The sequence below is a fragment of the Vidua chalybeata genome, chromosome 7, assembly GCF_026979565.1.
Source record: "Vidua chalybeata isolate OUT-0048 chromosome 7, bVidCha1 merged haplotype, whole genome shotgun sequence".
Lineage (NCBI taxonomy): Eukaryota > Metazoa > Chordata > Aves > Passeriformes > Viduidae > Vidua > Vidua chalybeata.
In genome coordinates this window covers 22,307,751-22,320,061 of record NC_071536.1, presented here as the reverse complement: position 1 = coordinate 22,320,061, position 12,311 = coordinate 22,307,751, and the positions used below count along the sequence as shown (strand labels likewise).

Below are 12,311 nucleotides of genomic sequence, written 5' to 3'. Positions count from 1 at the left end.
TTGCAAGTAGAAGGGGAAGGTGGGGTTATCGTAATGGGGAGAGGGGCAGAACTCTCTTTTGAAGGTGCTGTCTGTGACTAAGGGTCAAGGTCGGGCAGGACTGAGTGAAGGGTCACTGCTTTCTGGTACTCTTCTGGTGCTGGCTAAATTAAACCATGGCCCAAGACTGCACAGAAGCAGCAGTGCTGGGGAGCCGGCGGCTGAAGCTTGGCGTACAGTGCCCAACTTCTGAGCCGTGTGTGGTGTTTTCTAGTCTCACCCGGCGGTCAGCGGGGCCCGGTCCCTCCGATCCCATTGCAGCGCCCGCGGGGTGCCGGTGTGCAGGGGCGAGGCGGGCCCGGCCCTGCGGCCGCGGCGGGAGCGGCCGCATCCCTCATCCCGCATCCCGCATCCCGCAGGTGGCTCCGGCTCCTGCCCCCCCGCACGGGGCCGGCGGTGTGCGCGGCCATGTGACTGGCGCGCGCTTCCTGCCTCCGCGCCGCCTGATCCGCGGCGGGAGCGCGGAGTCGGGAGCGCGGAGCGAGCCCCGAGCCCGGCGCAGCCCAGCGGCTCCCGCAGCGCCCGGGGAGCGCCCCGGCCCGCGGGCGGCGGGGAGGGGGTGCCGCCGCAGCCCCGCCGCCGCCGCATGGAGACTCAGGACCAAGGGGCGCAGATGGAGCCGCTGCTGCCCACGGTACGGCTGCCGCAGCGCGGCCCCGGCCGGGGGGTTGCGACGCGCCCCGCGGGGAGGCAGCCGGGGAGGGGGCGCGGGGGGCCGCCTTCCCGCCCGCCCGCCCGTGCTGGGCACCGCAGCCGATTTCTCGGTGCGTGGGGAAACAGGTTGGCTCGCTCCGGTGCCGGGCGATGCCGCGGCGGCGGGAGTGTCTCGGCGCCAGGACGCTCGGGGATGGAGCGGTGTGTGTTTGTGCGTGGGTGTACGTGTGTCCCTTAGGGGGCAAACACCCTGCCCTCCGGGCCCCCGCCTCTGGCATCCCCTTCCTCTCGGTACCCCCTCTCTTCGTGTTCCCCTGCCTCCGACATCTTTCTCAGGCTCTCTTGCCCCTCTGCTCCCCGGCGGTGGGGCAGTGCGGGGGAGCGAGCACCTGTGGGCAGCCCCGCGGGGATCCCGCTCCGGGCCCGGGGCTGGGGCAGTATCCGGAGGTCCCTGGCCCTCCTCGCTTGCAGACCGCAGAGGAATCTGCTGAGGGCTGGCACTGACACGGCAGGGTCTGCCTCCCGCCGGATCCCGGGCCGTGCTTCGTGCTGCCGTGTCGCAGTCTCTTGTGCTCAGCCGTGGAGCTGGTGATCTGGGGGTTATTGTCTGAGGGGGACGCGCTGCATCCTCTCCTCCGAGCACCGTGTGGCTGCACAGCTACGGCTGAGCAGCCTTTTCCGTGCAAGTAGGAAAGGGATCAGTTGATGGGGGGCTTTTAACGCTGTTAGATCTGTAGGGACCCTTTTTCCTGCCAGGCCTCCTCCAAACCCAGGGTTGCAGACACACAGAAGGTTTAACTGTGGGTGTCGATCTCGATCTCATACTGAGATTCTGTTTGTGAATGGTGGTTCCTGCCTTGCACAGGAAATCTGTCTGGGGCAAGGAAAAGTCTCTCATGTACATACACAAGTGTCTGACTGTGCGTACACATCCCTGTCAACACACTGCATAGGTCTGTAGAGGCTTTGCTGCTCCTGAAATGGCTGTGTGTTAGCACAGCGAGCTGCACAACATTGACAAAGCTTGAAAGAGACAAGTCTCAGCTGCTGCAGGTTGATGAGATGCGCTCGTGGCAAGCCCGTTTTTCATAGGGTCTGTTCCCATCATCTGTTGACGTGGTCCATTTTGCAATCAGGTGGCAGGTTGCTACACAGTGTGAGGTTATCTCTGGCATCTTTCTCCTTGTGGCAGGGACAGTTTTTTCCCATTGCTTTCTGGATCCCTTTTCTGAATCCTCCTTCCTACTACTGGCTGCCCTCAGTTTCTGACAGTGGAGTAGAAGGTCCTGTTGCTTTCACTGACAGACTGGCTGCCGAGTTCCTTTCTGTAGAGAGACAAATAAATGTAAACCAAGTTTCCATCTGTAGTTCATGATAGTGATTCCATGGAAGGCTGAGTCCTTAGTGTTTCACACTAATGCAGCAGTCAGTAGCAGTTTTGCTCTTGCTCATGCCTTGCTGGCCTATGTGCTAGTCTCACTTTGTCAAGGTGTGTCGTCTCTGTGCGATGGCCACTGCACAGGGAGCCAGAGGAGTCAGCTTTCAGAAAGCACAACGTGCAGGATTGCCTTGAGCTGTCTGGCTTTAAATTTTGTTTCTCCAGGGCTGTAGCCAGAAAAAAAAGCTGTTGCTGTGGTTGAGAGCACCAAAGAAGATAATATTTCTTGTGTGCTGATGAGGGGACAATTGTCCCTTGTTCCCTCAGGAGCCCTGCCCTGGTGCAGTACCTCTCTGCAGAACTGCAGGTCCCTGTCCATGGAGCTGCAGATCAGTGTTGTTGCTGGCTACCTTTGTGTCCTCGTTCCCACCTCCATTTACTACAGCCAATTAATTCAGTTGTATTTGCTTCAAGTGGGGACAGGAGACTTCTCCATGTAATATATATATTGTGGCATGTACCCCTGTCCCCTCTTACTCTTTTGGTTTCTGAGAGGGTCTGTGCAGCTCAAAACACAACATTGATTTCCTGCCACAATGATGGCAAAGGCAGAGCTCCTTCCAGATTTCTGGTTCTGGTGATGTTTTCTCTGTGTGTCAGGCAATAAAGTGTGTGTTTGTGCTGTGGCAGTCTCAGCCTGGCTGCTGTCTAGGGCCCTATAAGGCAGAAATGCCTTTTGCATGCTGGGAGTCTTGTACCTGGAGTCATGGCAGAGTTTGGGGAACAGGAATAGGTGTGAACTAATCAGTGCTAAGGTCTGTTAGTTTGGGAGCTAATGTTGTGACATACCTTTAGAGGACTTCTGTTTTGGGGATCTATCCTCATCTTGACTGGAAACAAACAGAACAGGAATGCAAGCTGTAAAATGAATACAGATCCGTTCCCAAGTGTTGTCCCAGTTCAGTGGGCTCTGAGTATGAAGAAAAAGGCTTCTAGCAGAGCTTTTTAATTCAGGGGTTAGTCTGGGGGCTTTGCTATATGCAACAGAGTTAATTTTTTGTCTTTTTTTGTGTAATGCATTATATGTTTTAATTGTTATTTCTAGTAAGAGGATTGAGAATGTAATCCTTTATTAATTTTATCTACTAATGATGCTCAGAGATAGTGAAGCCTCAATAAAATTTCCCACCAAAGCATCACAGTCTGTACAAAGTGGAATTTACTTTTATTCTAGTGTTAGTCATGTGTTATTGATTTATTATGCAAGTTTTTAATTGAAAACTCCAATTCCTAGCAATTTGAAAACTAATAAAGGACATTGTTGCCTGTGGTTCTGAGGAACTAAATAATTTCCTTGGCAGTCCTGTCACTTTTTTTGAAAACAGATCTTATACAGAGACAACAGCCTTGTTAGCAGTTGTGCTAATGGTTGTTTTCTTTTTTTTTTCAGTGTGGACAAATTTTGCTAAAAATTATAAGAAATCTATTGCTAATTTACCATAACTGCAATATTGTATAAATAAATTAAAAAAGAAAATTTTTCACTTGGTTATAAATTGTTGAAGCTGCTCTTGGAAATGCAAATATAGTCTTAATTTGTATTGTTCAGTACATATACTAATATGGTAACAAAATGTATGCTTTCAGAATCATCTAGTTCTTTATCAGTCATCAAGTATGTTTTTTTCAGTGATTATTCAGAATGCTTTAAATAGTTGTGAGTAATTGAAAGATTTCTGAGGAGTCATCATTTGTTTACAGAACAGGGGAAACAATCTGCAGACCTCCACAAAGATCTTCTGTTGATTTCCTAACAAAGAACTAAATATTGCAAGTTTGTTGTGTACATGTATGGAAATTATTGCATGGAAATTATTTTGAAAATTGTTGCTTTATTGGCAATTTATTCATAGCACAAGTTGTTAATATTTGTTCCTGTAGATTCTGGCTCTCTCGTATGCAAAGCAAAATTGGTTTTAAAAATAGGGTTGTAATTTGGTAGAGGTTTGATATTTTGCATATAAGGAGGATGTATAGACAAAACACAGGTATTTTTGCTAACTATTTTTATGTTTGAATGTTGTTTTCCTGTGTTTTCTGAAGGCAGCAGTAAAACCCATGTATGGAAAGTGAAATTGACTTTTTCCTTTCTAAGTTCATGTTCTCTTGCCCTCCTCATTCAGTCTTAAAATTAAAGAGCTATTTTGTTGTATTTATTTTTTTTATTTATTTTTAAATTAATTGCTCCAGTCTGGTAGATACAAGGCCTTAAAGCGTGATGTTGCTGAGCTATATGTGGATGCTGCATATGCATGCACTACAGTGTATGATGTGTATGCTCTAGGTAAGACAGTGTTTGTATCAAGAGCACTCTTGTGCTGCTGCAAATGGCACGCAGTTATTGCTGCTTAGTACTCTGTATGTGGGAGAATGGTATAGCAAGATCTTGGGAAGTAACTATTTTTAATGTAGCAGGTGAGTGTGGGAAGCTGTTCACACTAACAGGCCAACTTCTTTTGCTTTTGTTAATGCTGAGTGGGACCTTGGATGAGACTTCAGATGAAATGTATTGCTCATTGTGAGAAGGGGTGTCAGAGCATGACCCCGTGGTTTGTATAACGGTACTCATCCCCAGTTCACTTCCCCAGAGTACAGCATTATAGCAACACTTAAGGCAAGTTTATAGAGACTGCAGGAATGCTGTGATAATTTTGGAAAAATACAGAGGCAGTATTACATTTTCAAGACAAGAGTGCTGAGATAATGGCAACATAGAAAATAAAACTCTAAAACTTAATTGTAACTATAAATTTAGGACTGAATTTCTGCTCTTGGTATTTTCTTACTGCTTGATTCCAAATTCTAAATGAAAAAGAAAAAGAAAACTTTTCCTATAAAATGCTAGAAAGAAATGAAGTAATAATCACAATCACGTATTTTAAAGCCCCTCCAACTTCTCCCTTACATTTGCCAGTGTCACAGTCCAAAAAAATACATCTGGATCATATAGTGTTCTCTGGTGTTTCTTTTTAAGAATAATTGGCAGCCTGAGACATATTTGCACAAAAAAAAAAAAAAAAAGAAAAAAAAGAAAAAAAGAGTACTGTGTGGAAATCATTGCACCTTAATGCAATGATATAACTTGTTTGATTTCTTCCCACAAATTCTACATGTTAAATATATGCTTTCAATTTCTTCTGTTGATAATTGTATCTTCTTTCTACTTTTTCCTTTGGAAAAAATTATAGAATGCATTCTAAAACAAAATACTTCCACTGACATCTTTTAATGCTTCTTAAATAAGTAATGTTTACAGTTTCAATGGTTGAGAGGATTTAACTAGGTGAGGGAATACTTAATCCACTGTGAAGTGTCTTAGACCATTAGTCGTGTGTCTGATATGAGAAGGGAAAGCCATAGGCATTGCATATTCCTTTCGTAGGTTCAGGTCTGCCTTGCAAAAAGCCCAAATAATAAAGAATTGCATCTATCTGACTCCTTTTGCAATAATAATACCATTTTGATGTCATACAAATTTATGGAGCACTGCATGTGTTCACACAATTTTCAATGTTGGTGCAGTTTAAAAGTTCTTCTCATAAAATAAAAAAAAGCGTAACATATTTAAAGATAATTAAATCCACCCTTGTTCTACAAGGTTGTTTATTAGGATAGGCAAGGTGAAAGTTGGAATAGATGATAAAGGCTATTGCTAAAAATAGAAGAAATGTCTTGGGGAAAAAAGAAGTTACAGGGTAAAATGAGGGTAAATGAGGTGTGGAGTTTTGTGCAAACTTGGAGAAGCAAGGGCATCATGGTTGACTGGTATGAAAGGCAAAAGGGAGCCGACTAAATTTCATGTGCAAAGAAGTGTAGGGACAGAAGCAGGAAAACTAGGGCTTTTGCCTCCTTGTACAGCAGGCACAAAATAGTATCTTGAATCCTGAGTCTTCTCTGTCTTTGCTGATTTCCCTGTTTTCCTACTTAGAGCCTTTCCACTTTGTTTAATTAGGTATTTATGAGATGTCACAAAGTTTATAAATAAATACATATGGAAATTTAGTGGAGATGTGAAAGATAAGGTCAAGATTTCCAAGATCTCAATTTTAATCAAACAGACCAGGAACTTGCTGCAAGAAAACTGGCTCAGCAACATATTTAGAAGAAATTAAGTCTGCAAGTTACATGGGCTAGTATTTGGCATTTGTAAGGTATTAATTGATTAGTGCAGTACTATATGTGTGTTTTGAGAGAAGAGTAGCAATTGTAGAACAAGTCAAGAACAACAAAAATGAGCATGGGCCTAAAAATATGAAAGAGCATTTGCAGAAACTGGGATTCCTTAGCCTGGAGACACACGTTTGGTATGTAATACTGATGCAAAAAGGATCAATTAAGGGAAGGGATTCTGAGCCAAGGGAAAGGTTATGGGGCAATTTTAAAAGCATGTTAAGGAAAGCTGTCTAATGCTAAGAGTGGTGTAGTAATGGGACAAATAGTCTGGTATGTTTGTGGAATCTATTACCCATTTGTAGGAGTAGGTAAGACAGTTATTGCTGCTTTAGACCTCAGTAGTGGACTAGAAGACCTCACGAGATCTCTTCCAGTCCTACCATTCTGTGAAAAGAGCTCACTTTTGTCTTTTTGGCACAAGTATGTTACAGATGGATGATAGATTAAGTGCAAACTAAGGAGAAAGAAGTAGTTTATCTGGATTATAAATGTTGATACCCTCGGTTAAGTCCACCTAAATAGTGAATTTTCTATAAATATTTACATTTACTGTAAACATATTCAAAGAGTAGCACACAATGATAAATGCTCACTGTTTATCCATTTTTTTTTCAAGCAGGTTTTAAAACAATAAAATGCAACATTATTAATTTGTGTCTGCAAAATGCCAATCTGAAATGTAGATTTTTAAACCTTTGTGGAATCCTCTTGACTTTTTAAAGAGTGTAGGATTCTGTCTGCACTAGTGGAGCTGCAAATTTCCCTGGGAGTTATTACTGTCACAGCAATTAGATGTGACACTCAAAAATGACAGAAAATATTGCATGTTTGTGAAGTTTTTGGGGAGAGATTAAAAAAAAATCTGCACCTTTTTCTGGAAACTTTTATTAATAGTAGTTAAAATGCTATAAATTCAAAATACCCTTGATCTGAAGCCACGGTTTTGCAGAATAGTTCCAGATATCTGTCACTAGCAATTGTGCTAAATTATCTCTAGAGCCATTCATAGTCACTGAAACAATGTAAGGATGGAAAAAAAGACCCAACCCTGCTGTTAAATCCTAGCAAGAATGAAAAATAGGTACTTAAACTGTAATTAGTCTGGCAAACAATGCCATTAAAGTTGAGAGCAAAGTGCCATGTCTTTTCCGGAGAGAAGATGGTAGGTACATGTAAATTTCTCTTTCAACATATGAATGTACATGGGGATTTTACTTTAGAGGTAAGCATGCAAAAGCAAGAATGTGTTTTCATGTCAAATCTGAAAACTTTTGAATTCTGAGTATCACTGAAAACTTTGTGGTGGTTGTGTGGTATCAAGGATGTTCATAGTGTTGCAAATATGATTAGGAAATAAAGGCACAGTGAGAGAGATTTTGTGTCAATTTTAAGTGCTTTAGATTTTTTTTTTCCAGTGGTACTGACTAGTTGTCTTGATATTTTTCCTTTATGAAGTCAAAGAACAGCATACACAGGGGAATAAAGTTATTCTCTTGCTATACTCTATAGTATGAAGAATGTAACAAAATTAGAATTTCCTGTTGCCTGTGGAATAGTGAGCATTCGTCTCCCTTTGAATTCATGAAAATGTGATAACCTGTATCCATTTTCCTAAAAATGCATTAAGCATTTCTTTTAATCATTTTTGTGACCTATTTAAGTAGCTACCAAAATAGAACCAGAGTGTCCCAGATCAGCACATTATCGTGTCAGCAGAAGGGATATTATATGTATTGGTATTTTAAAAGAATTTATAGAATAAAATTAGTTCCCTTCTGCCCCCTCATCCCCAAGTCTTTGCAGCAGTTGCTGCCAGCCCTCTTAATGCTGTTCCTCAGAAACAACTTAGTTTCCAGTTCTTTTGAGACTATTGCTACTTTATTTGAGGCTTGTAGGTTTCCAAGGTACCATCACCACGGCAAATCTTCATGCAGTATCTGCAAGTCTGTTCTGGGCTGAGATTTTAACATACATTACTTTTTTTCAGTAAATTTCATAACCCATATTATCCATCTCCTTCAACTGGTGTTATCCTTTCTCTTTATTTGAAGAGAAGATAGATGCTCAAACATAAGAACTGACTAAGTGTATAATTGTCTTTTAGAAACCTTCCACTTTATTATGTTTTTCCTCTTTATGACTATGCTATAGTGAAATACTTAACTATGTCCACTTGTTTTTATTGCGATCTGATAATTGCTTTTGAAATTAAATGTAGCAATGATCTGTAAAAGCACTCATAAAGCTGTGTTTCATAATCATCTGAGAATCTTCTCATGAAAATTCTAATAATAAGTGAATTCCTTGTTTTGGGAGAAGCATCTGAATGATTTCAGATTAGGTGAATATGTTCTCAAAATAGCATTGAGCAGTGCAGAAGCCTTCATGCTTATTCTCACCAATTTCAGAAAAAGGAGTATTTTCTGTAGTGATCTGCCTGGATTTCCCCATCAACATCAAATGTGCCTCTTGCTTTTGGAATAACCCCTCACCCTCAGTCCTCATCTTGTAGGGGAATGGATTGAGAAAAATCTGCTGTGGGGTATACACTGAAAACTCATAACTCATGTGATTTTGTCTAAAACAACGTAGGCAGAAAAAGACTTTTAAAGGATCTTCTAAAGAAAAAGCCACATTCAGCTTTAGAGAGGATGAAATGTTTTTTAGTGATCTATAGTTCGTGTCATTTGATTGTGTTCATTTCAGTTTGTCTTGCCTAAAAGTTCAGGGCTTTGTGTCTGCTATATCTGAATTGATTTACTTTGGCCAGCAAATATGTGAACATTTTTTTCTATTTGCCCACCCATAACCCCAGGTAGATGAGAGGTTTCTAATGTTAGGCAGTATTGTCCAGAGCAACACAACTGCAGTTGCCTCTGGAGTGAAGACCATTTGAAAAGAAAAAAGTAACTCTCCACTGAATATTTGTGAATTATTATTTTTTCCCCCAATTCTCTGTCCAGTGCTGGCCAAATTTGTGCAAAAATAACAGAAGCAGCAAAGCCCTTTTTTCCTTGAAAAATATCAAGCTGCTGAAGAATGTGCATGCTTTACCAAGGAGTGCTGCTGACTGGCCAGCTTGTGGAGGACAAGAGGTGTTTTTGAGAGCTGTACCCATGATGAAGGATTTGCCTTGGACTAACTTCTGCTACAGGAACTGTGTTCCCATTAGCAGATATTGTGGGACTGCACATGGTAACAGAATTAGAGCTTGACCCAGTACATTATAGCCAAAACCCAACAAATCCTAAAGCTACCTTACCCTGCCTCCCTCCCCCAAATTCCTCCATAAATGTTAAACTTGTTAATATATGTATGTCTATGAAAAATGTTAAGCTAGAGAGTACAAATAGAACTTTGTAAAATATTTTTAAAAAGAAAAATATGGAAATATTTAAGATATCTAATGAAAGTTATTACCAAAACATGTGAACGTGGAGATATGTAAAACATCACTAAATTGTTTTGTTTATTTTTCTTTGAGTGATTCAGACTTATACAATCCAGTCTGTTCCACATTCAAATTACAAATATGTCTTGGGTAGTTCAGCACAAAGGATGTAGGTTTTGATGATGCATCCAATGCAGGATCTGAGAAACTCTGCTGGGAAAGTAGTGTTCTTGCTCTAAAATAATTGTTTTAAAATCTAAAATGGTAGAAATTATGATTCCAAAAGTGGTCTGGTATTAAGATCAGCTCATCATATAAAATTCTGAGTAGTGTTTCAGTGGCAGTATTAGAAATATGTATCTCTGCAAAACCAATTCTTGGTGACTCTTAGACTACTAAAATTGCTAACTATGACACTCATCAAAAGTTACTAACTATTTAATGTTTATTTGTTTGTGTGTGTCTCTTCTCTCTTGGATTGCATATAAAGGATGGCTGTACAGAAAAATTGCTGCAAGGTGGACAGAATCAGAGCCTTCTCTTCAAGTCCCTTAGTTGTGTGTGCTGACCTTGCATAAATGCCATGTAGGTTTACCCTTGAGAAAATTGGGCTAATCTGCTTTGTGCTTGACATCCCACAGGAATAAACATGGTAAGAAGAAAGAATATTAAAGCATGGATAAGATGCTGTAAAAACTTTAGGTGGTTATATTTTATATTTATTTGTCTAGGAAAAAAATGGTGTGAACTTTTTGGGATGCAGACTCTGGTTTCCTTTTAGTGGGTGCAGGGTCTGTCACTCACAGGTCCTGGTCTGTGGCTGGCCTGTTCAGGGGCTAGGACAGTACACATAGGAACAACAAGCCTGCTTAGCGGCATGAATGAAAACAAATACATCTCTGGCAATACAAAAATCTACTTATTTTTGCTAAGTTTGTTACTCTCCAGACTGCTCGTGGAAATTACTGAGCTACTGTAGCATAATCATTATGACTATAATCACATAAAGTGCTTGTTCTAAGAGTTCAAATAATAATAGCTATAAATTGTGAATGGATGGAATTAAAAATACCTCTCAGTTTGTATTTTTTCTGTTTTTTTTTTTTTTTGGAATAAGAAAACTTCCAATTTTCATGCACAACAAATAGAAAATTTTATGGAATAGGGCAAATGCATTTTTATGGATATGAAATAAAAAAAAATTCTAGAGTATTATGATTCATCTTGTACAAATACTGTAACCCACAGACTTTTATTCTATTATCTGCTATACTTTCACCTTTGAGGTTTTCATTTTTCATTTCACAGTGATTGCAGAAATAACTGTTTATATAGTGCTTCCATTATGCATATTTATTAAAAAGTAATAAAAATCATTAAAATAAGTCTGACAAAATTGACTTGAGCAAAAAAAGAAAAAAAAAAGAAAAAAAATTGAGAGATGGTGTGTGCAACCTGTAATACATTTTTAATGCTTCACAGTTGTAGTACAGTTTTTAATTCATTCCTAGAACTGGAATTAATTTAATTAATTTTAATACATTTTAAACTCATTCCTAGAACTGGGTCTAGTTCTGTTACTGATATATTTTATATGGGAAAATAATATCAATTTGTAGTTGTTATGACTTACTATTTTAGTTTGCTTTTTTTTTTACAGTCCATAATGAACTGATTATTTTCATGCTAACATCTGATATTTCTTCAGCAGGCTTTGCTTGTATATTTAGAAAGGATGTGCTTTCTGTGTCTGTATAGGCAAATATGAAAACACATTTAATTCTAATGGGAATCCTTTTTAAAATTTCTTCCTAGTATATGCAGTTCGATCGAATGTTTTCAGCTCTCAAGAAATACAAGACTAAGTAAATTTTCCTTTGAGTTTGTTACAAATACTGTGGTTAGTACTTATTCTACTCCATTTCATAGAACCATAGAATGGTTTGGGCTGGAAGGGACCTTAAAAATCATCTCATTCCAGCCCCCTTTGTGCCACGGGCAGGGACACCTTCCACTAGACCAGGCTGCTCAAAGCCCCATCCAACCTGGCCTTGAGCACTGCCATGAACTGAGGTATCCACAGCTGCCCTGGGCAGCCTGCTCCAGTGCCTCACACAGAATCCTGGAATTATCCAGACCCAAGCTTGGTTCTGAGTTGGCAAGTGCTTGACATTTCCTATTGACCAAACTTTTTCAAGGCACTGAAATCACATTGAGATTTATTAAAATATTTTAAGCCTTAAAGCAGCTTCCAACAAGTATTAGAAATGGTTGTAGAATTAAAAAAAAAAAAAAAAAAAAAGAAGAAGAAGAAAAAATATGTCTTTTTCTTTACTTATGTGGAATTGGAAAATGTCTCAATCCACAGTCAGCAGCATGACTCCTTTACAAAATCTCAATTTTCAAGTGTCTCATATTTTCATTTTAGATATCTTTATTGGTGGGAATACGGATACAGTGATAAGGAAGTTTCTCATATTTGGCAGTGTTAAATTACTGATGTGCCATAAGTGGTCCAAGTGTGAATATAATGCTTAGAGCAAGAAATTATAAAAAAAAAAGAAAATTTAGTATTGAATCATTATTGTTAACTTTTTTGTTTCTGCTATAATCTTG

At 40.2% G+C, this 12,311-nt stretch overlaps 1 protein-coding gene across 2 annotated transcripts in view; it reads left to right on the top strand.

The window, feature by feature from the left end:
- The window catches only part of SLC4A10 (solute carrier family 4 member 10), a 187,084-nt gene that overhangs the window by 34,173 nt on the left and 140,600 nt on the right, over positions 1 to 12,311 (top strand). The window contains exon 1 of one of the 2 annotated variants that reach the window (XM_053947405.1): positions 664 to 673. The exons of the other annotated variant lie outside the window; for it this stretch is intronic. The gene's annotated coding sequence lies outside the window, so the exon portion shown is untranslated. Of the gene's footprint in view, positions 1 to 663; positions 674 to 12,311 lie in introns of those variants that run through there. 2 annotated transcript variants of the gene reach the window in all.